Source organism: Ctenocephalides felis, unplaced genomic scaffold (assembly GCF_003426905.1).
Source record: "Ctenocephalides felis isolate EL2017-DRISC unplaced genomic scaffold, ASM342690v1 CF-g0.4_SCAFFOLD_01170, whole genome shotgun sequence".
NCBI classification, from domain to species: Eukaryota; Metazoa; Arthropoda; class Insecta; order Siphonaptera; family Pulicidae; genus Ctenocephalides; species Ctenocephalides felis.
The window spans coordinates 8,525,739-8,551,213 of NW_020537324.1; the positions used below are offsets into that span (position 1 = coordinate 8,525,739).

General features: G+C 28.9%; 1 protein-coding gene across 1 annotated transcript in view; it reads left to right on the plus strand.

Annotated features, from left to right (window-relative positions):
- Positions 1-1,251: 1,251 nt before the first annotated feature.
- The window catches only part of LOC113368445 (hemicentin-2-like), a 135,088-nt gene continuing 110,864 nt past the window's right edge, over positions 1,252-25,475 (plus strand). The window contains exon 1 of the mRNA XM_026609990.1: positions 1,252-1,297. The gene's annotated coding sequence lies outside the window, so the exon portion shown is untranslated. The remainder of the gene's footprint in view (positions 1,298-25,475) is intronic.

A 25,475-nucleotide genomic window follows, 5' to 3' on the forward strand; every position in this document is an offset into this window, starting at 1 on the left:
AATTTGATTGTATTCATAAATTGTACTTCCTCCTAAGGTAATCAAAGCTGTACGTCACTTGCAGGAGGGAATGTTTCTGAGTATAATCTGGTGTATACACAGAAGAAATACGTATAAAACATTCAGGAATTATAAAATTCAGGAGTGTAATAAATTGTATTACGTTTTATTTACTGTTAAATCATTAGGATCGTAGAAATAAATCTTCGTTAAATATTTGGATTATATTACGCCATTGATTTAATAGTGCGTGAAATTTGAACCGGGAGTTGAATATAGCTATTATACACACCAACAAGGTCGAGAAATATAAATTATTAATAAAAGAACTATTGTTTGGCTATGATTTTATTATCATCTAGGTGCAAGTATTTACTAATTATAACATGGTTTATAATAATCATAGGAAATGAATTATTTGTCAACATGTTTTGGCAAAGTTTTATCAAATTTCCAGAAGAGTCGTTTCTATTCGTATTTTTTCGGCCCAATTTTCTTTATATCCATATTTCCTATCCGTATCAGCAGCGAAAGTATAAAATAACCCATTTAGATATTAGCATAATCGCATACGTTCATTATTCCCAACGGTAATGAACTGCTACTTAATTGCTAATTAAAATGTAAGTGGCCATTAAATTTCTGAAGAATTACTTTAAAAGTGCGTTGTGTTATGATAACGAAGTGCCGGCCATATAATCTATCCGACTTTTTGCATTCGTGGCGGTTGCCGTTAAGGCTGATGAAGTTATTATACATGCTGGTTTTCTATGCATATATTTATTTATTTCTACTCACAATTTATGATGAACAGTAATTTATTTTTTATTGCCAATTACGGAATCATTTATTACTTCAAGGTGCAAAATTTTATCGCAAATTTTATTTGCAAGTACCTTTGGCAAATAAAGGTGTTGAATGTTCATTTCATTAGCAATATGCATGCATATGTATAAAAAGGCAGTACATTATTTCATATTTAATATTTATAAATCCAAACAGTGAAATATTATAAACTTTCCTAAAATAGTAACATATACGAGTATAATACGTTTCTAAAGTAGTACATATTTAAAACTTTTTTAAAACATTGCTTTAAAATACTTTGAATGCTGTGTTTTAAGCTATAAGTATAATTATTTTATTCATCTAATAATTTAAATGTTTTCTAACTTTCTAAGTCAAAATTATCAATCGTTTATGTTTATATTTCTTATTAGTGATTTTATTACAATTTTTTTTTTTTGTTACAGGTAAACAATTCTGAGGGCTTCTAAGTTTTCGATTTAATGGCCAGGTATTTTTAATATTATGAGTATGTGATTCCAAAATAATTAAGCATTAACATATTATATATATATATATATATATATATATATATATATATATATATATTGTACATATGAGTGTAGATGAAATAATACGCAAGAAAGTTACATCAAATAAATATTTAAGTTTTTTTAAAAAAAAATTCCAGTCACCAAAGAAATTTTGAAAAGTTTATCAGTACTATTTGCGTCTGTTTTATCAAATATAACATCTATACTTTGATGTAAACGTAAATATTATAAACAAATTTATTTTTATTTGATATACCTGCGGCAGATTCAACGTCTAGTAATTAGCAGCCAATTGGTCGAATTAAATGTGAAAAATTTCTTTTTGTGTTATACTCCGAGTTTTTCTAGGATAATCATGGATAGAGCATTATTTTGATATATTTTGAATGTTATTTTTGTTAGTTTTTCATCTTAAAATGATTAGTCAAGTTTTTGTTTTTTGTGTCAAATTTGTCAATTACAAAAGCATATGCTTAAGTTTGATATTTTAAATGTCGAAGCGTATAAATAAAAAGCTGAAAATATAACAATTTTAATTCGACAAATTGGTTGTTAATTATGTATATACGAGTGTATATATATATATATATATATATATATATATGCGTAGGTTTGTATGAGTATGCACATGACTGTCTGTGTAAGATGTTTAAATCTCCGCTAATTACCCGTGCTCTTAAAAGTTCAATAATTAGCAGTACTCGAAATTAATTTTCTTATGGATTATCCAGTGTCTAAGATCGCGGCAAAATCATTAGTTTCAGTAATCGGCCAATTAAATAATTTCGACGTAATAATCCCGGACGCTTATTATAACATCGCGTTTTAAAATAGTTTAAACTGCATCAGCAAAGTTCGGCATCGTTCCTGAAACTCGAAACGCCAGCGGGTAACTTTATGCCGGTAAACATACGCGGGCTGCCTGCTTCCCGCGTAAAATTAATAAGACGCCCGCTCGCTCGCGAAGAAGGCGACGCTCAAATTAATGAGCTGAATATGTTAAAACAAAATTAATGAACGGTTTGCGTTCCTCGAGCGTATCTCACTATATCATTCTTTGTTTTATTCGATATGAAAATGAACGCATGTTCATAAAAATAACCGTGGGAAGTCTCGTTTGCGAACGGTTTCTCAGTTGAGATATGAAAACTTTGATGGGCAGAACGCGAACGCTGCTGTGCAAGGTGATTGATTTAGTGTAATAAATTCCATATTTATATTCCTGGTATATTTATAAAGTAATGCTCTAATAGCAAAATGTACACATAAAGCATTTTTATAGAACACTTGTAATTTGCATAGATTCTTAAAGTTTTTGTGCAGTAGATCCTTGCAATGCTTCTTGTTTTGAGATGAACCTACAGATTATTTTTAATTTTATCGTCAAGAAAAGTCCATATTGTCAAATTAGTTTATTGAATAATATTGACTATTATTTTAGTTATATTATATTATATATTCATATTCTGTTTGTGCCTAATTACAGTTTATGCATGTTAGTTTGCCTGTGCGTCTATCAGAAACGTACACCACAAATTATCTATTATCTTCTGTTATATACACGTCTACAAAACAATTCCTTTAAAAAAAGCGTAGCCGCACTGTTATGCTCGCCGAGAATTATTAATAGGTAAAAAAAGTAATAAAAATAGCATTAAAAGCTTTTGTCGTAACTTGAATAGGTACAATTTTCGCGTGCAAGGTACTAACTGGGAATTAAATTATATTATGTTTCAGGCACAGCTGTGCCGGTGCGAAATAAAACTCCAACCCGGTGCAGCAAAAAAGTTAGCAAAAAACACTACGTGTAACCGTGAAAAACTACCCTTTATTATTTTCTTGCAAAAACTAAATTCCTCCCTAATAACGAGTAAGGTGATATTATAAGTTTTGAAAGGAATGGTTTCTTAAATTGTTCTTGCAGTTGTTTTCCGCCATAAGGAGCTCATGAATAAGTACAAAAGTTTTTATTATGCTCATTCAAGTCTATTATTGAATACCGGCGTACTTTTTAAAAATGATTCAATTTTACAATTTAATCAGATAGCTTGGTTTATCATTTTAAAATAATATTGAATTACTCGCTAAAAGTTGCTTTATCAGATTTGTAGCACAGTTGCTTCTATTACTAAATAACTACATAAAGTTTTCACATTTGCAAAATCTGCATTAAGAATATTATAATTTATCATCAAATGCCATCGTCAAGAACTGCATTTCCACATATCTCCCAGAAAACTAATATCAACTCTTAAGCTGTTAGCGCATATAAATGCTAGTTAATTTCACAACATTTTCATGAGATGAGATAATTACAGAGGGTTTTGAGTTAATATAACTTTCGGACTCGTTACTCATCCATTACGACGTCAAGACTCGCATCCTTAAATCATTTCATTACTTCACATTAGACAGAATTTCTGGATGCGAGAATTAAATTTTGATTACTTTTTGAAACTTGATAATTTATGACGTAGGGTTATTTTTAATAAAATATAATTAGCACGTAAACAAATATGAAGAAAAATATAATATTTTCATATTCATCAACTAAGTCTTTTGCTACAAGTTAAGGCTTTCATCTTTCAAATAAAATATTGCTTCTAAAGGTGTTCATCTGAGAACTTCAATTACGCATCTTAAAAATCCGGTGGAGCGATCTTGTACATTTGGCTTTGATTAGAACATCTTGATACAAATTTGTTGTTTTGATACATGTATTCATATTGTAATATAGTTACATTTTTATTTTTGATTTAACACCTAATTATAACTCCATACATTAAAAAAGTCATTATAAATAGTTTTAATATATTTTCCAAATGCAGCAAAGCTAGTTTTGTCAATTGAAAACTTTATTATATAACACAATCTAAGATAACAAATCCTATTTGAATCTTTAACAATGTCTGTATTTCCATATATTGAGCATTAGAAATAAACGATGCAATAAAACATGGCTTGTACTAAAGCATAGCACGCATACGTTATCGCAAGTGGTTGTCATGCTGATAATTCCGTCTGGAATGACTCCAAAGAACACCACAATTTATTCTGCTGATCCGATCTATTCAGCATTCATTGTACATAGCAATTATACTCAAACTTTGATTTCAGTAATATATTAGTCTGGTGAAATTCTGTAACTGAAAAACATTTGCGATTGCGTGGAATTTAAACACTAAAGCAACATGTATAATATTTGTTAAATTAATAATAATTCCAAAACATGATGATAAAATATTAGATTAAAATAATGCAACATGCTTTATAATATAAAATTATTATTTTGCATTTTGTTTGTATTTTTGTATTTGGGTTGTTGCTAGTTCTGAAAAAAAAACACCCACAATTTTTAAATTGAAGAGACGAGATTTTGCTTAGAAAGCTGAGAATGTGATAAATTTATAATAATTAAAATATTGACAATAATTATATTAATTTTGCTCTATTATATTATTTTATATATGCTGTTGCTTTGAAAGTAATAATTTTTTATTACTAAACTTCTGTTTTATATAAGCAAATCTGTGTCATCCCGCCTGTTTGATAGTCGGATGTGTAGAGGACAGCGACCCGCTCAATCGGAGTCTTTGTCGGGGCTTTGTCCAAATAAAAGGACGCTGGTACTTAATGAGAAAAAGGGTCTTTTTAATGAGGCATAAAAAACTAAATCGTTTGCTTGTACGATCCGTGTAAGCTGATTTGCCCTTATATGTGTGTATATCCCGATATATGGCGGTTGCGTTAGGGTTGCGGCTGCGTAATTTCGTTTGCCATTTGATGAATTGACGAGAATAAAAATTGATTCGTCATCAATAGCCAGCGATGAATTCGGAATTGGCTTGGTGAAACGTGATCTTTTATTATGATATTTAGTATTGTTTTATAGATTGCGGATAATTTTATGCGGAATGCTTTATTTTATAGGAATAGAAATAGCATGGTAATCATTTCTATTGATATATTAGATTAAAAGCTCGCTTCAATGAGATACTCTTGAAGGTGTTGTTAATTTCAAGTTCGATTGCAATAGATGTTTTCACATTAGCTCTTTAATAGCTTGCATATGGGTGGAGTAAAAAAGGGACCAACTCAATGTTTACCATTTTACGAGGAATAAATTAGGTTAATAGTTAAAATAACTTTGCTGATGAATATTTCTGACTAAATACCACTGTTACACTAATTAATAAATTTGTGAGACTTTTGATCTGTAGATCAAATATATACAAAAGTAACTACGATTAAATTTTCTATGAGCTCATGGGTTATGATAACCTAAAAATGCCAACATCCTCCTGATCGAACAGTTTAAACAGAGGTAACATTTGATAGAAACACTCATTATTTCTCTCGTTTTCCTGGAACCGACACACGGAATTTCCACTGGGCACCAGTGCAATATGAAATATAATTTCGAAACACGATTAAAATCTCTCCCTGGTGCTTATGAGCGCGGGAAATCGTTAACTGTGCCACACAAGTACACCGACTGGAATAAAAACAGTGTGCAGGGCAACGGAAGCACATGAATGCGACTTGACAGTTTGTTATAGCACACGTCGGACTCGGTTAACGGACATACAATTTGCTGAATGTTGCACTTTTAACTTCTGCAAATGTAAACTGTCATACGTCATTTACTAACTAGCTGTTTTGTTATATTTTTTATGTAATTACATAGTGTTTGCAGTGTGTTTTTGTGGTGCGTTATAAGAATAATGACGCCAGTAATTACTTTTATAAATCATCTTAATATTCAGCAGAAATTAGATATACAGCATTGATATATTTCTCTGTTCATAATATGAATTCAGATTTTTAATCTATGTATTTTTGCATTATTATTTTGGTATAAATCAATTTAAAAATAAATTTATTTATTCTTTTCAATATTTGAACTAATTTTTTTATTTTTTGAAAATTTGTAATAAATAATATTGAAGTTGTTTTCATCTGTTTAAAAACAAGTACGTACAGTATTTCGTATTTTCTATACATAAACATTCACAATTAAAAATATATACCCGTCATTTAAAATGTAGTAATAACGATGACTCCATTGTTGCTTTATAGAACTGGTTAATATATTAATAATAATAATAGTTTTACAATTTATCAGTTTTTTATTACGATTTACTTTTTCTAATTTCTCATATATATATATATATATATATATTATATATATATATATATATATATATATATATATATATATATATATATATATATATATAAGAACAATCTTATTGCAAGTTTCATAAAATTCAATTTATACCAAATATTTTTTAAAAATTATTCTACATACTCCATTCGTTTTTTCTGAAATTCCATACATATGTTAAACAAATCATTTTAGTTTATAATCATTAATCTAGGTTCCTAAAACAATGTGACTTATACATGGTCTGATTCAGGTCCAAGTCACCTGCTTAAAATTAGTTATTTTCAATATTTTATATTTTCTAAACATCAATTTCAATCATAGTATTTTATACAGTAAATCTGTTTTTAGACCTTGATGTGGAACACAGATTTAAAATGCTGCTTACTTGAATCATAAACTATACTATATCTGTGTATGTAATATAAGTACGTTTATATATTGTAATTAAATAAGATTTTTTTTAATTTTTTTGGTTATTTATTCTGACATATTTTTATCTATTAAATAATTTCTAATTTTTGTTACATGTTTTAAACATTTTTGCATTAATTTTATAATTAGGAAGATATACTCGTTATTTTAGATAATTTAATTCAATAATTTTTTATTTGTAAGTCTGCCTCTACGAATAAGATTTTTTATAATTGTTGAATGTGTTTTTTAGTCTATTTTAAAATCCTCCATTTGCATTTTGTTTAAATACTAATATTAATATATGGTAACTATAATATCATAATGTAATTTTATTAGAGATTTTTAAATTTTAACTCACCTTTGTGATACTTAAAGCAAACTTAACAAAAGCAACAAAATAATCATAAAAATTTTTATGTGAGAATAATTCTACTAAATCACGCTGAAATGTAATTTCCGAGCATCCAAATACAGACATCAAAGCAATTCTGGCATAATAACGAATACATATCAAAATGCACAAAATAAGTCTTCACATAATTAATTATTCGGCACATCCCCTGTGTAATTTTTGCCCTGAATTAATTCACTGCCTCGCGTTACCTTCTTAACCTGTTGGGACTCTCCTCTGGGACCAACTCGGAGATGAATGAAGCGGAAATTGAAGTTTAATTTTTAAAAATTTTCATATCTGATTAATGTTTCACTTTGCTAATACGCATCTTTATTACTTTTAATTGGACTTAATTAAAAGATACTCCCATTAAAAAAATTACTGACAGCATCATAAATGATTTGTATTTATCTTTGCCTTTTCCGATAATAAAATAAAAGTGTTGCAAACCCGGTAATCTTTACTTCGGAACTCTGATTTTATTTACGACGTCGTATGTATTTAATGAGTTTTATAACAGATTAATTATACTAAAACAGAGATTAAGAACGTAGTACTGAAATAATAAAGACCTAAATAAAATTTATTTGAAATTATATAAAAAATATGGGCAATTAAATATTTGGACAAAAGGGGCGTGAAAACGATAAAAGAACAGAAACAAATAGATTTTTGTGGAACTTGCGCTTAGATTGTTATTAAATAATTGCATAATATTAGGTTTACAATGGCCTACTAAGTGAAAAGTGTATTAATTTTTTTGTCAATAAATATTTGCATATCATAAAAATCTGGCGTTTTACATATAAAATGCATATTTTATACCTGCATATTTCACTGGAAAAGTGGTCCCTTAGACTTTAGTATAAACATTTCATCGAGAAAAGTCTTTATATTCAAACTAGAAATTTGATAAAAACTAGTTTGGTGTGCCATTGTCAAATGATAACATAGTGATTCAGAAGGATTTTAATTTAAATATAATTTTTTTTCAATGCTACATTTTTTGTTAATATTTTTTAATAATTTTAGCCAGTCCATTGTGTAGTTATGGTGTTTTTCATTCAATTTATTCACTGAAGAAGTTTATGTTTGCGATTTGTGATCAAATAAATAATTTGAGAAATATGACTAACAATCAATTTTATGACCAGAACGAAACTAAATTTATTTACATAGTATTTCCACTTTAACCATATTTTCACCAAGAATTTTAATTCACAATTAAACATTATATCACGACCTTTCAACTTAGTAAGTGTTTTAATTAACACTCGACGATTCTCATAATGTTTCGGTCGGATACCTTGCGGGCGTTCGCTCAGAAATGGGTCGCAGGCGCTCGGAACAATAGTGTACTAGCAAATATCACCTATTATTATATTATGGCTGTGTATTATTTCATAATGGCATGCAAAGAAACAATTTCCGATTTCAAGCAAAACGCGTGCCCATTAAGTCAGCCCATTGAGAAAATGAAATATTTAGGTTATCCGATACGAAAATATTTTGAATGCTAAAGCGCACGCCACTGGGGTAAAGGAAAATTGGTAATAGATCTTGTATTGAAAATTGCAGGTTGTTAGAAAATAGTTTAGCATAGATATTTTTTTATTTAGTACAACAAATAACATCTTCTTGGCAATAACTACAAGCTTATTAACATGACCATTCTATTATGAACTTACTTAGATGAAGTTGATATTAGGAGCAATTTATAAAAGTAATATTTCTATGCCATGTTTAGTTATAATATCCACACTATGAGCATTTTACATTTATTTTCTCTTAAAAAGTGTATTCTGTTTATAACGATTTTATCTACAATATAAATAGCTTTCGCAGGATTCAACTATCTCATATAGAACTGATCTAATAAAATTACGTTTACACAACATTAACATAAATTTCCTAGTATTTGCAGAGCATTTACCTAGTAATCTATTTACCTGATAGGTCTCTTACAGCAATTCATTAAAATCGAAAATCGCATTTTTAAGAACATACTATCTGTTTAAATGCTAGTCAAGAGCGCGAGCCAGCCACCTATCAACCTCGCATATCCCAGAAACTATTGAATGATCCAACTTTAAATTTTGATCACGTTTTTGGCAAAGTATAATAAAAATATGTGTCAAATTTCATTAAAATCGCAAGTAGTATTTTTGAGAACATTCCAACTGTTTAAATGTTAGTATTGAGCGCGGAGCCAGTCACTCATCAACCTCGCATATCTCAGAAACTATTAAACGATCCAACTTTAAATTTTGATCACAATCTTAGTAAAGTATAGTAACAATATGTGTCAAGTTTCATTAAAATTGCAAATAGTAGTTTTGAGAACATACCATCTATTTAAATGTTAGTATTGAGCCCGGAGCCAGCCACCAATAAACCTCGAATATCTCAGAAACTATTGAATGATCCAACTTTAAATTTGGATCACATTTTTGGTAAAGTATAATAACAATATGTGTCAAGTTTCATCAAAATCGAAAATAGTATTTTTGAGAACATACCATCTGTTTAAATGTTAGTATTGAGCGCGGAGTCAGCCACCCATCAACCTCGCATATCTCAGAAATTATTGAACGATCCAACTTTAAATTTTGATCACAATCTTAGTAAAGTATAGTAACAATATGTGTCCAGTTTCATCGAAATCGCAAATAGTGTTTTTGAGAACATACCACCTGTTTAAATGTTAGTTTTAAGTGCGCAGCCAGTCACCAATCAACCTCGCATGTCTCAAAAACAATTGAATGATCCAACTTTAAATTTTGACCACAATTTTAGTAAGGTATAGTCATAATTTGTGTCAAGTTTCATCAAAATCGCAAAACGCATTTTTGAGAACATGCCATCTGTTCAAATGTAAGTATTGAGCGCGGAGCCAGCCACCCATCGATCTCGCATATCTCAGAAAATATTGTAAGATCCAATTTTAAATTTTGATCACAATCTTATTAAAGTATAGTAACAATATGTGTCAAGTTTCATCAAAATCGAAAATAGTATTTTTGAAAACATGCCATCTGTTTAAAATGTTAGTATTGAGCGTGGAGCCAATTAAACCGCTTTTCATAGGCCTATAATATTTCAAGGTGTTCGGTTCGATTATCAACTCTATCGCCATGCAAAGTTTTATCAAAATCCCGGAAGAGTAAACCTGGGGTTCCTTTTGTTAGTTAATTCTCAAATAATTAAAAAAAAAACGATATCCTTTTCATATAAAATTTCTTCGATGTTACTATACAATCACGTTACTTTTCGTACGATATTTTCTAACTTTATAGTCACATTGTATTACACGTGTGCATTTTTAACGAAACTAACTCTGCGTGCAAACTTTTGCCATGGTGAATTCTCGTGCATATTCCGCCCGCTAACAGCCCTCATGTTAGAAGAGAATCATGTTAGTGAACTAACGAGATTTCAAACAACCAAACTGCAATACTATACCATAATATACATACAAACATACACACACACGCATATATATACATATATATATATATATTTAAATGTATATATGCAACGAGCTCTTCACCACCTCGTAATACCTACATGGCCTCGCACATGCATATGCGATTCATTAGTGGAATACTGTACTCCAATTACTTGTATTTATCGACTTCGATGTGTTAGCACTTGTTAGGATACGCGAAAACACTGTTGCCATATAAAATAATTGACTTTGTACAAGGAATTATTAGGAAACTTCAATAAATTGTGATTTTTGTTTTGTTTTATGTATATTTCTAGTTATTCGAGATACAAATTAATTGTCAAATGAAGAGAAGACATAAAAATTCGATTTTTTTTCAAATTTAGGGAATTTACAATCGTCAGCCGTAAAGGGATATTGCATACTATATTGAAATGTTATAATATTAACAAAAATTTATTGATAATGGTATGATCTTAAATATTCACATATATTTTTTTTTATAAATAATTTATAAAGTTCTAGCAATTTGCCTTAAGGCACGATGCCATGCGCCCCACTAGTTTCAATTTGACTTGGATCATGTGGCGATTTTCTTTTTAATCTACATCGATGGTTCTTTGTTATTAAGGAGTTTGTTAGTGAATTAGATGAAAATATTAAAACTTTCTCAAATGAATTTTTATTGTTCTCAACTATTTTTTTCTCAATATATTTGAATAATGTTATTTGTATTTCTGATTGTTAGATATTTTGTACTCAAAGGTAGTTGTGTGTAAAAGCACACCATAAATGTTTAAAATTAGAAAATCTCGAGAAATTAATTATGGTACAACTTGGTTGAAACAAAAAAAATATTTGCAACCCATCTTTTATTATGCTATCTTGAAAATATTTTAAATAATGATTTCTAATATGTACCGGTTAAAGGGCTGTTTTTGTAACCTTTTATACTATAGTTTCACACAGAGTTTGTTTCGTTAAAAATGGACACTAGTTATGGACTTCAAAGTTAGAATATATCGGACATCAATATAAAGTGGTTAGTTGTTGTGAAATGCACGTTTGTATAGCAATATCGAGAAACTTGTTATAACAAATTGGTATCGCTTTTTATAATTGGAGAACTGCATAAATAGAGCTACGTTCGGAAAAGCTTTTTGCACAGGAATTAAAATCAATTAAAATATGAATATTCAACATCCAATTAGAGTAATGAAAAATGATAAGAACATTCCTCTGAGTATAAGTGAATTTACTTTAATACATTTTACTAATTACAACGTTGACAATTGGATATTGAGTTCTAAACTGTATAAAAAATAAGTATTGAAAATTTGTTATAAAAACACATGTTTATGCGCATATTAGTTAAATTCTAAGTAAAAAATGAAGTAGGCAATATTTATTAAAAATAATAAATTATCTAGCCTGTAAATTACTATGATTTTGAGCACTGATATGAATACAAGTTTCCAAAATAAAAATATTATCCATTACATCTGATGTTTTATTTTCCAAGAGACGCGCGCGTTTTGCTCCAAGGCTCCATTTTAATCATTTACTCCGGCGTTTGATAGAACAGTGCACCCACAAAAAGAATTTCCTATGAACAAATAATGCCTTTATCGTAGCTATTGAATGAATTGTGCTGAAACACAGTTTTAATATTGGTTCAATATAAATTGCGACAAAGTATCAGCCGACAATCGCGAGGACACACAGCCCGCATGCATGCACGAAGCTACGGCTGGGAGAGTTAATTAATTAGCGCACATTGTGTATTGGGAATATACCTCCTGTCGACACGGTGGCAAATTATTTTGTCAAGATGGATTATTTTATATTTTATGACCCCGTACACGATATACTAATTTTAGAGCTTTGTAGAAAATTGTTCGTTACAGCTGTACTTCATATCCATGTTGCACACAATCATGGTAAAGGATTTTATGAAATTATACAATTATTTTGTAATTATAAGAGTAATTAACTTATATAATTACATGAACTTAAACATAAATAATTTTGTATGGATATATATTAAGTTTTTCATAATAGTGTTAATATTGATATGTATATCATATTTCTCAGGGTAGTACATCAAACAAAAAAAGGAAATATTTTATAGAATCTTTTGCCACAATCGTCGACATATCATATGATATTCACTACTCATTTAAACAAGCGCTAACCTAATTAATTTTTAATATATTAAGATTAAACTATAGTTTTAATAAATAATAATTGAATACTATATTACCAAATCATATGTTTTGAAAATGTGTATGTCAAGAAAAACTATTTCTCAATAATTAATAATTATTATTGATACGTTCAATTATAACTCAGGTAAAAATTGTAAAAAATATAATAATAATCTGTTTTTACGCATGTTTTAATATTTTAGTACAAGTTTACCGCAAATTCCTGTAATTTTTTCTTTTGTAGAAAACTAATACAACTCAAACCACTTGTTAATATATCGGGTATTTATATAATATTTTATGTACAAATAAAAAAAATTGTTTAAATTTGTTTGCAGTAGTTTTCAATAATATATTTAGTTCGTAATACCAGAAAATTGAACAACACCGATTTACGTTAACTGAAATTATTTACATATCTAATACAATATATAATATTATGCTTTATGTAGGTACTTTATTTGTTTTTTTTGTATAATTTAGTATCATATAGTCGAGAAAAACTATTACGTATTAATTAATAATTATTGTTGGTACGTTTAATTATAACTTAGGTAAATATTGTAAAAAAATTAAATGCGATATTTATGTAATAATAATCAGTTTAATATTTTATTACAAGTTTACCGCAAATTCTTGTAATTTATTCTCCCTTTACTAATATAACTTAAACCACTTTTTAATAAATCGGATATTTATTTATATCTCATTTTATATACAAATAAATATTTTTTTAAATTTATTTGCAGTAGTTTTCAATAATATATTTAGTTCCTAATACCAAAAAATTGGAAAACATCGATCTACGTTAACTGAAAATATTTACATATCTAATAAAATATATAATATCATGCTTTATGTAAGTACTTTATTTGTTAATTTTTGTATAATAATCAGAAATTTTATATTAGTTCATATTACAATAAGCAAGTTACAATAAGCTTATATTTCTATAATTTCGTATTTCGACAACGTGGTATCAACATGCAGTAACATTTATTTACACTTAAAAATTTAGTTCAAAATATGAAAAAATAACCCTGTATTGTATTTATGCATTAAGTAAAAATATTATCAATAGTAGAAACGGACAAGCTTTGAAATGCTTTCCCATATGTATCAAGTAGATAAAAAATAGTGCTGCTTTCTAAAAGAATACGTAGTTGAAAAGTATCTCAAATGTGTTCCAAAATCATAAAAAAATTGTTTGATTGTTTCTAACAATTTTGTAAACAAAAGTTAAATGCTTGTTTAAAGAACTAGAACAAAACTTAGACACTTGTAAAATTATTCAAATTCAAAGGTAACTGTATGATGTAAGTGTATTTTATATATATGATAATTGAATTAGCTCTTTGAGTAAATCCGCTTTACAAATACATCCCATGTATTAATCACTTAAAATTCCTCTGTTCTTCATAACTGCATTACCATAAATTCCGACACCTGCAGAAATTTATCTAAACGGAATACTTCAAATTAGGGAACTAGACTAAAATGCATATACCTAGCGGACCGTTTGCACGTAGATCCGCATTTGGTCTCAAAAAGGACCGAGTTTCATTGGAGATAATTTCATTGCTTCATTTAATACTCAACTATCCCCCAGTGTACGTATTAGCGAACAAATAATTTGCATACGACCATGGACAGACTGGAAACTCCGGTGGTAGCTTGTTGGTTCTCCGGCTTCCGCTAAAATGAATAACTGAACATGTCGGGCAGAATTTTGCAGATTACATGAGAACTGAAACAGTAGTTAAGACACTTGCATGTTAATGGGAAATTTTGCACGAATGAGGATTGATAAATGGGGTTCATTATTGTTCCTGCATAGCAAACTTGTTGTATAAAAATTTAATAAGCGAAAATGAATTATAATAGTACATGACAATGACGCTCAACATCTGACATGATTGTTATTATGGCTTTCTTCGTGATATACAATTGCAGAAACAGTAATAAAACTAGCCAATTTTTAGATAAGGCTACTTAATATGACATTTTGTCCTTATATATCATTTTGTCCTCTTTCTGCTATTATTTAAATTTTGACTTTTGTTTTGTATAACCAATTTATGAATATTTTTATAACAAGCATATTGATTACCCATCAATCACATTATTATTTATATAGAACTAATAGAAAGTATATTAATGTCTGCTTCTCTTAGTGAAGTCATCGATTTGTATATAAATAACTGCACGCATCGACGTTGATAAAAGTTTTGTAATGAAAAAAGTTTATTCATTTCCAATCAGAGAATCCAATCCGCATGCAATTCAAAGAAATATCATTAGAGAAGAAAACTTTTAATGCAACCAATGATCAACACAATAATGAAACAAATCAGTTTCGAAGTTGAAGATCATCATTGATTGTGTACTTTTTTACATTATAAATTACTGAGACAAGTTTTCATTTGAATTTAAAAATATAAGAAATCAAATAAATATATTTATATAAAGTAATGTGCAAATGATAAAATTAAATATGATTTACAAATATAATATTTATTTTATTACGTGCAGATCCTAACGTAATTTATTCAAAATAAATTATATAACAAAAGGTGATTAAAAAGTCATGATATACATTTTATTGCTTTCAAAAACTGCATATAATTTATGGATTTTTTTTTAAACAAATTATATTATGATTAAAGGCATATTGTGCCTCAATACATTTTATTTGAATAATATATCAACCTTGTACATTCCAATATCTGTAGTAAAAAGCTTAATAAACAAATGCAATTTATATATAGAGAAAATTTAGCAAAATCAAAATGAATTATTCTTATTAACCCAGAAATTCACATTTTTGCCACAAATTCCGATTTACTAATTTTTTTGGCGTTTCATGTCATTTTCAATTCTTTGAGATCAAAATTGGAAAAAGCACGTGAGTGTATATGTGTTTTAGTATTTAAGCCGAAACTTTAATTTATATCGAGGTTTTCTCAAAAAAATTGTTCACGTTTTTTGCCGTTTATAAAAATACACGAATTACTACAATGCAAAAGATAAAAAATTACAAAATATCACGTTGAGAATGGAGGGGTATATTAAGATGTCACGTGTATTTATTTTTTACCAGAATTTTTTCAAAAAATCAAACATTTTCCAAAAATTAAAAAAAAAATACAATTTTTATCCGTAACTAAATATACACGCAATATTTAGTGGTAGAGGGCGGTGTGATTTTGAATATCACCAAGGGCAATAGGGGGGTTCAAAAACCCTAAAAAAAATTATCACGTGAATAATGGACGCCTTCTTACACTAGATAATTTGAGATACAGTAACCAGTCCGCCATCTACATTTTTTCTGGTGGTCAACTGCATGGCCAGCCGACGCAGGCATTTTTACAAAATTGTTTACCATCCTTAACCAGAAGGATGGTACTTTCAAATGAGAAAACAAATTCGAAAAAATGTTCAGTAGTTTTATTTTAAATATGTTCAAAAAAAAGTTATTCAGATGTATCAGCTTAATGTAGCATTATTGTAGGTGTATTTCTACAAGCATATAGGCAAAACATACATGTTCCATAATGAATTTCCTCGAAAGATATGGTTCTGTAACCAAGCGTATGTTCAAATTTAACAATAAATTGATTCCTCCTCTATCTAGTGCGACAAAATGCTGCTCTTAACACGGTGCAGTTTGTGATTACGCATTAATCAGATTTTCTCTTCGCCGAGTTCTCGGTTATACAATCTACTTATACAATATCTCTGCTCCACGCTTATAACTTCGAGTGATATGACAGTATTATATCTAAGTTATTATTGTACTTACAAACGGCGCACTATGGCGAAGGATTATCTCAGATCCTTTCATTCAATTTGTGCCAGCTATATTTTTCCAAGAAAAACAGAAGATTTATGAACTTTGATAGCGACTTTGAGGCTAGAGCGCGGTAATAATTTCATTATAAGATGCAGTTGGGAGTAAATTATTTTATGGTATTACAAAATCGGAAATATATCCTGAATTAAACATTTTGAGTTATAAATTCAATAACCAATTTCACAAAAAAATTACTTTGAAACTTGACAGAAGGCGTCCATTAATCACGTGATCGACTGTTTGAGGATTTTTGGTGATATTCAAAATTAACCTACCACGTGCATTTTAAGTTACGAGAAAAAATTATACAATTTTTGAATTATTTTTTGAAAATGTTTGGGTTTTAAACTAGGAGTAAAACATAAATATACGTGATATCTTTCTATACGTATTAATATCGTCGAAAAGTTAGACGGCACAATTTTTATAATAATGATTAAAAATACTTAGAACCATTTGAGTATTATACTTTTTTTCTTTTCAATCGGTTCACACAGATTGAGATATCTCTCCTAAATATGTTAGTATCTCTTTTGATGCACGTTCTGTACCTTGCCAGTGGCTCATAAACCGCTGAATAATATATGTAAATGCGAAACAAAGTATTCATCTGTGCAAGAGGTATCGTGCTAGCTGGAATTTCTGAGCCATAAATCAATGGGTTTATGCTTATTCCTCGAGCAATGACATTCAACAAGACTCGACTAATTGTTAACATTAAGCAACATGAAAGCAACAAAACTATATGCAAGATCTCATCAAGCATAAATCCAATACATTTAATTAAATTCGGAAGTAATACACAGGAGCCGGACTGATTGAATACGTGATAAAATTTCATCAGGACATTTTTGCTCCTTGAGATATACATATAATTTTAGGCGAGCTTTCAAGCAGTTGAATTATAAAGAAATATTTTTTATTCATTTGGAAAGTGGGCTCATGCTTTTGAGTTTTATTTTTTTGAATAAAGGGGTTTCATCGCATCTAGGTTATAAAAGTTCCATGTGCAAAAGACATCTTCTTTTTTTAATTTATTTTAACCTTTCAAATAGATAGTAGCAGATTGGGTTCATGACTCAAAGACTTCATTAAATTATTTAGTTTTTTTAAAAAATAATACAACATACTATTGATCCAATTAATAAGAATTTTCTAATTGTTACTGATTAATTGAGTACATACGTGATGTTTGCAAGAGATCATTTGTAGAACCATCAATATTTGAATACAACAATCAATGATTATTTACAATTATATTTTTCAAATACTGAGTTCAAGTTGACCAATTTACTTATTAACTTCCCGTAGGGTAAGTTATAGTAATCGCAAAAAAATCGAAAATGAAAATTTTTGCATTTCTCGACGTTTCAAAACCTTCTGAACATTTTGGCATACCTTAGAAAAAATGGATGTATGTGTGTGTGTGTGTGTGTGTGTGTGTGTGTATGTATGTATGTATGTATGTATGTATGTATGTATGTATGTATGTATGTGTGTGTATGTATGTGCGGATACAAATTTTCGTCGACGATTTCGGGAACACGGATCAACCGATTTGAATAATTCAAAAAACATTCGATTCGTATTGATAAGGAGACGTGCTGATTAGTTTTTGGCAAAGGCAGGTCTAGCCGTTCCGAAGATACGGGGCAAAAAGTGACAAGAACGGTACCTCCGTTTTTAAGAGAACAGAGCGTCCGATTTGAATAATTCAAAAAACATTTTACTTGTATTGACAAGATGTAGAATTGATCAAATTTTCATGGAGGTAGGTCTAGCGGTTTCGGAGATCTAATGAAAAAAGTAAAAATAATGCCGTTCGGCGGTTAAAAATTATCATTAGACATATGCACATCAAATTATCAGATATTTTATAGAGATTTTAATAATAAGTATATTTTTTTTTACATTTTTATGGGTTCCGTACCAATGCTTATGCGTTAGACGGCGGCGCGGCACATGCGCGCTTTGACATTTCGTCTCTATGCAGTTCAAGCAGTGCGATTGCTTTGAAAAAAAGTTCAGAATTTCCAAAATATGTCAAAATGAAGAAAACATTTTTTTCAAAAAAATTTTTGTATCCAAAAAAAAAATTTTTTTTCAAAAAAAATATTTTTTTTCATATAAATTTTTTTTTCAAAAAAAAAGTAATTTTTTGTCAAATTTGTAGTTTCTCAAATCTATTTTTTTTTAATTAAATTTTTTTCAAAAATGTTAATCGTTTTTAAAAAAATAATAATTTTTGGTACGGGAAGTTCCAGCAATTTGCCTTAAGGCACGATGCCCTAATTGCCTTAAGACAGAATTCCACTTACAGCTAGTTTTTTTTTCAAGTTGGTCAGTTTCTTTTACTATGACCATAAACAAGTATATCTCAAGGATGTGCAGAAATCTATCCGTTTGTTTACTTGGTTTCACATGTGATAAATTGTTTCAGTGATTCATTAAGTCGCATATGTAGTGCAATTTATCAAAGTGCATACTCTGCACTGTGTTTTTGAAATAAATGACTTTTTACTGCAAAGGTGAAAGTTAAAGGCTAGTATATGAAATGAACATAATGAAGATTTATCTTGAAATAATATTTAATTATGAAAAATAATTTTGATTGTTCATATAATTAAAAACCTAAAATTTAATTATAAATTTTATAACTAGAATTTCTAAACGAGCTCAGCCGATTTAGTACGATAGCCATATTCTGGTTATTTAACTACAAAAATTAGTTTTTTTATTAATCTGGACAACTCACATTTAGCACTCTTAGAAATATTTATTAACTAGTCATTTTAAATTGAGTGTTAATTATAGATAAAATTCTATATTTAAAACTACAATATATGTACAATTATCGTACGTATATGATAATTTTTACATACATATGCATTAATAATAATGATTTTTATTGAAAATTATTTTTAATTAATAATAATAATTTCAGACCACAAAATGTAATTTTTACTCCTACGTACGATTTAGTACGTATTAGCAAATTTTATCTTTCATAGATGAATGTAATCATGAAATCAAATAAAATAAATAATAAAAAATTATCCTTGGGGCTTATAAATATTACTAGTACTATAACTATTTTTAACGGTTTATCAACTATCTAAATTCAAAGGTCATCTTAAAAAAATTCTGAAAACCAAAATTTGGCATTGCTATTATTTAAACAGCATGCATAATTCACGTATATGTCTTCACATATATCTTTCAATATTGTTAATGTATTAGAATATTAGAATTAAAACTTTTTGATTTTATAACTAGAATTTCTAAACGAGCTCAGCCGATTTAGTACGATAGCCATATTCTGGTTATTTAACTACAAAAATTAGTTTTTTTATTAATCTGGACAACTCACATTTAGCACTCTTAGAAATATTTATTAACTAGTCATTTTAAATTGAGTGTTAATTATAGATAAAATTCTATATTTAAAACTACAATATATGTACAATTATCGTACGTATATGATAATTTTTACATACATATGCATTAATAATAATGATTTTTATTGAAAATTATTTTTAATTAATAATAATAATTTCAGACCACAAAATGTAATTTTTACTCCTACGTACGATTTAGTACGTATTAGCAAATTTTATCTTTCATAGATGAATGTAATCATGAAATCAAATAAAATAAATAATAAAAAATTATCCTTGGGGCTTATAAATATTACTAGTACTATAACTATTTTTAACGGTTTATCAACTATCTAAATTCAAAGGTCATCTTAAAAAAATTCTGAAAACCAAAATTTGGCATTGCTATTATTTAAACAGCATGCATAATTTACGTATATGTCTTCACATATATCTTTCAATATTGTTAATGTATTAGAATATTAGAATTAAAACTTTTTGATTTGTTAATGATATACATGTCTAAGAATTCACATTTTCACCTGTTTAAATAACTACCTGTCTAATTTGTCTAATTGTTACTTTTGTACTTGTATACCTGTCCATTCGTTTAATTGTCAAGCTTTTTATATTTTTACCTGTATATATGCTAACCTGTCATACTGTCTACATATCTATATGTCTAATTTCTAATTTGTCTACTTCTATACCTGTCTATCTGTCCATCTGTTCACTTTTCTACCAGTTCACAGGTCTACTAGTAATCTGTGTATGATAATTTTTACATACATATGCATTAATAATAATGATTTTTATTGAAAATTATTTTTAATTAATAATAATAATTTCAGACCACAAAATGTAATTTTTTTTATGAAATTCATATCCGTTGAATCTTAGTCTCGAAATCGTGGATAAAAAATTGTATCCATACAAAACACATACCGCACACACACACATACATACGTCCCTTTTTTCTAAGGTATGTCAGAGTATTCAAGAAATCGTGAAATGTAAAGCTATGCAAAGATATTCATTTCCGATTTTTTTGCGATTTCTGTGACCTTCCCTATGGGAAATTAATAACTATCTTTAGCGCTAATATAATGAAGCTATCAGAATAACAAATACAAATCTCAAACAACTACCTGCTACTAAGTTTAAATAGGTCCTAATTACGTATGAAAATAAAATGTTGAAACCAGAATAGATTTACGTGTGTGTCCTCATACATATGGAAGTACCATTAAACTAGTGCTGTTTATCGCCACAGTCTTTTGCCCGCATAGAGTGTAGCTGTGTAGTGCGGTACTCGTTATGTGGTTAGTTCACCCTGCTCCGCCCCTACGAGCGGCGCTCTCTCTGTATGTATTTCCCAGCCGGCTCGGGGGATGGAGCGCCGCAAGAAATTGCTATAGCGAAACATCACAGCGTCTTTGAGACTCAGAAACCTGCACGTAAGAAAATTGTAATCCATTATAGTGTGTCGCTGGGTACACATATTCTGTATGGTTCGTGTTGCCGGATAGTGTACATGTAAAGCTCGCTCACTGTGTAAGGGAATAATATACACGTTTACATGCGCACGTGAAGTTTGTGTCGACCGCAAAACTGCTAACTAAAACATCCCCATTACATTTACGTCCTTACCCCGTCTATGCTTTATCGCAGCGTGAGGAAAAAATTGTATTAATCTTGATGATAGATTGCTTGGAAATCTTTTAAAGGTTTTATAGCGGTATAAGTTTCATGTTATTCATAGCATTACATTTTCGTCTATAGGGTTTAATAGATCGTTATGGTTAAATAACCAGCATTTTCTTATTTGATTTGTTAGTTTTATGTAATTAATTATATGCTAATAGCACAATTATTAAAAATTCTTTAAATATCTTTATCTACTGAAATAATAGTATAGATATATCAATTATTTTTAAGTATTATTAACTTCCCGTAGGGTAATTAACTTCCCGTGAGGTAAGTTATTGTAATGGGCCAAAAATCGGAATTGAAAATTTTTACATTTCTCGACGTTTGAAGGTTTCTGAACATTTTGGCATACTTAAGAAAAATGAATGTGTGTGTGTATGTATGTATGGATACAATTTTTCGTCCACGTTTTCAAAAACATTTGATTTTTATTGATAAGGAGATGTGCTGATTAGTTTTTGGCAAAGGCAGGTCCAGCTGTTACGGAGATACGGAGCAAAGAGCGCAGAAAATAGACATCGAGTTTTTGTGAGAACGTAATTTATTTTTAAATCTGACTATAGTTCTAATACACTTCAAACAAATAATTTTAACTTTGCAATTCAGTTTATATAATTCTTATAAATATTAGACAATGTTACAATATTTATAATAATCTGTTTGAAAACATTCAGTGTTTCTCGAACATTTCGTTACGGTACGGGAAGTTTCAGCATTTTGTCTTAAGGCACGATGCCACCCACCCCACTAGTTTTATTCTGAATCAAAATTAGTGTGTATTCGTAAATTAAAGTACTTGACTAATTTCAATAATTCAAAAACCATTAGATGAGACTCAGGGGCTGATTCTGTCATAAAATAGACCAGTACGTTACGTTGTGGCTATGCTAAGTACCGCTTCTCATACAAAATGGTGCAAAATACTTTAAAAATGTCATGTATTTGCCGAACTAATTTGTACATTAAATGCAATTATATGTTATTAATCCACATCACAAAGATGCAGTTATGATAAAATTATGCGTTTGAAATTTGAGCGTTTTTGAAGTTAGATTTTCTATCTAACTGAACAAAAACCACATGGCACTAAGACAGTAATTAGAACCATTTTGTATAAAAAGCGCTAAATAACATAGTTTTGCCATAACATTGTGTTTTTTAGGGTAAAATTGCCCCAACAATAAGGACTTTGCAATCGGCCGAACCATTTCTTCATAATTAGCACAAAAGTAAAATTTGTAATTATGCATTTTGAAAGAGTATGTAATATGCCTACAAAAATCGGTTTATTTATAAAAAATCAACAAAATTTGGCGTGTCAAAATTTCAATATTGTGTTGTCATAATTTTGAATAATGCCTAATTTCAATTTTTTTATTATGTCGTTTGTATACAAAATTCCCGAAGTTTTGGCAATTAGTTTTGAGGAAAAATAGCCTATTTTTATTTTGTCTTATTTTAAAAAAATATATTCGTTGCATATTATGTCTAATATAGTGAAATACAGATACAATGTATGGGGGATATACATTTGGTAACAACTATTCCAAAAGTTCTTAAATACGTGTTTGATTTATATGGCATAATTGAAAATTAAAGTTTTGTAGATAGGAAATTTATTCTATGGGTTCTCATGTATAGCAATAAGTATTCGAACATATTGCATTAAATCGCGACTTCTTATTTATTTTCAAAACAATGTTAATAAATTATAAAATAAAACTATTTTCATTCAAATAAGGTATGAAGCAAAACAAGAATAGCAGGTGTTTGTAGAACATAAGCAAGACGAGCTAACTTCATTTGCATATAGACGACTTACAAAATGCTTTAACTCGTAACTTAATTATGAAAATTATATCTGGCTTCCTCTTTAACGCTTATCACAAAAGTTATATAGAATAAAGAATAAAACAGGATTATTCTATGTGTTAAGTTCAACTTCTGTATAATATGGAATAATTGTTTATACAATAACAAAAAAGGTTCTATATGAAAATTATATTTGGGTACTTATGGGACATGTTTACCTTTATACAAAATATATTAATATTTAATTCCATCAACCATCTGAAAATTACCAACGGTAATTTAAACCATATTCGGTTACATAGCGATAATGACAAAAACAAAGGATGCTTGACAAATTTACATGACAAAAACATCATTATCACTATGTAGATTATTCGATGAATCTGTTAAACAACGTGGAACTATTAATAATCGATAACTCCGCATAACTACATTAGCGACGGTGTCGAAAGGAGCTCTGTTTGCATATTGATTGAGAAATGATTGATGATGCGACTTGGTGCACAATAACGTCGAATATTATCTTCCCTAAAACCGACAAGAAGCACATTTATACTGCAAACATTAATCTAAAATTTTTTCATTAATAAACTTTATAATAATTGGTAAAACTAGGCAATATGATGATAATAGTAAAAACAATAAATTTTAAATCATTCTAATCGGGGGCGCCGTTCTCTAAATTTTTGCACTTTTTGCTCCATATGTCTGAAACCGCTGAACCTGCTTAAATGAAAATGTATTCAATTATTTATTCAATCAATACGAGTTCTGATTGAGTTTCATCGAAAGATTTTTAATTTTTTTAGATCGGTCAAATTTTATTTATCTTCAAATTGAGGCTGCAGTAACTCATAGTACTACAACCACAATTGAAAAATAAGAAAAAACTTTCTTGTTTATATATCCATTGTTGCGTTGAATATAATGTAATTGTTTACACGTGCCATAGTCTGTTTTCATTCTTTAATGTACCACAACAAAAGCATATATTATACAAGAGAACAAAAATGTTAAAAGCCTGCACTCAGTCGTAAGTAAATTACCTCGTTTTTCTCACAAATTTTCGTTCCATGTAACCCTTCGCTTCCTGCATCAAGCTTCCTCCATCAACATTATAAATATCTTATACTTACACCTTGCCTTGGTTGTCGTGTATTGATTTTGTGTCAAATTATATCAGGCGCTGTGCACTCCCCTGTATTATTACTATGTACGACGTGGTGTCAAACTCGAAAGTTGTCTTGGGTCATGTTTCCTAGTTTACAGATCACGACCCTGGAACTTACTATTAGTCAAATTATAATGCATTGTAATGAACTCAATTATAGCATGATTAATTAACGAAACCAATGTGCCAGGTATTACTTTGTTTGTAACATAAGTTAGCAAGAAAATATTTACTGACTGATATTTACATACATTTGGATAAAACATAGTAACTAATCAAATAATTTTGGACTTGAATACTTTCATTTTACTGAATACTACTGACACTAATTGTAGATTCTTCCAGAATACTCATATAACTTTTTCAAAAATAATAAAAAAAAATCTAAATAATTTTTTTTTTTTGGTTTTACAAATTCCTAGTTATTCTATCCCGATCAGACACTAGTCTGAGACATGATATCATTACTTTTACTTTGCCTCTTTCTTCTCCCTTATTTTTCGCAACTTTTTTTAAAGCTTTTATTATCATGATAAACATTAAATTTTCTCTGAATAGAACCCCGGCCGTCAGTTT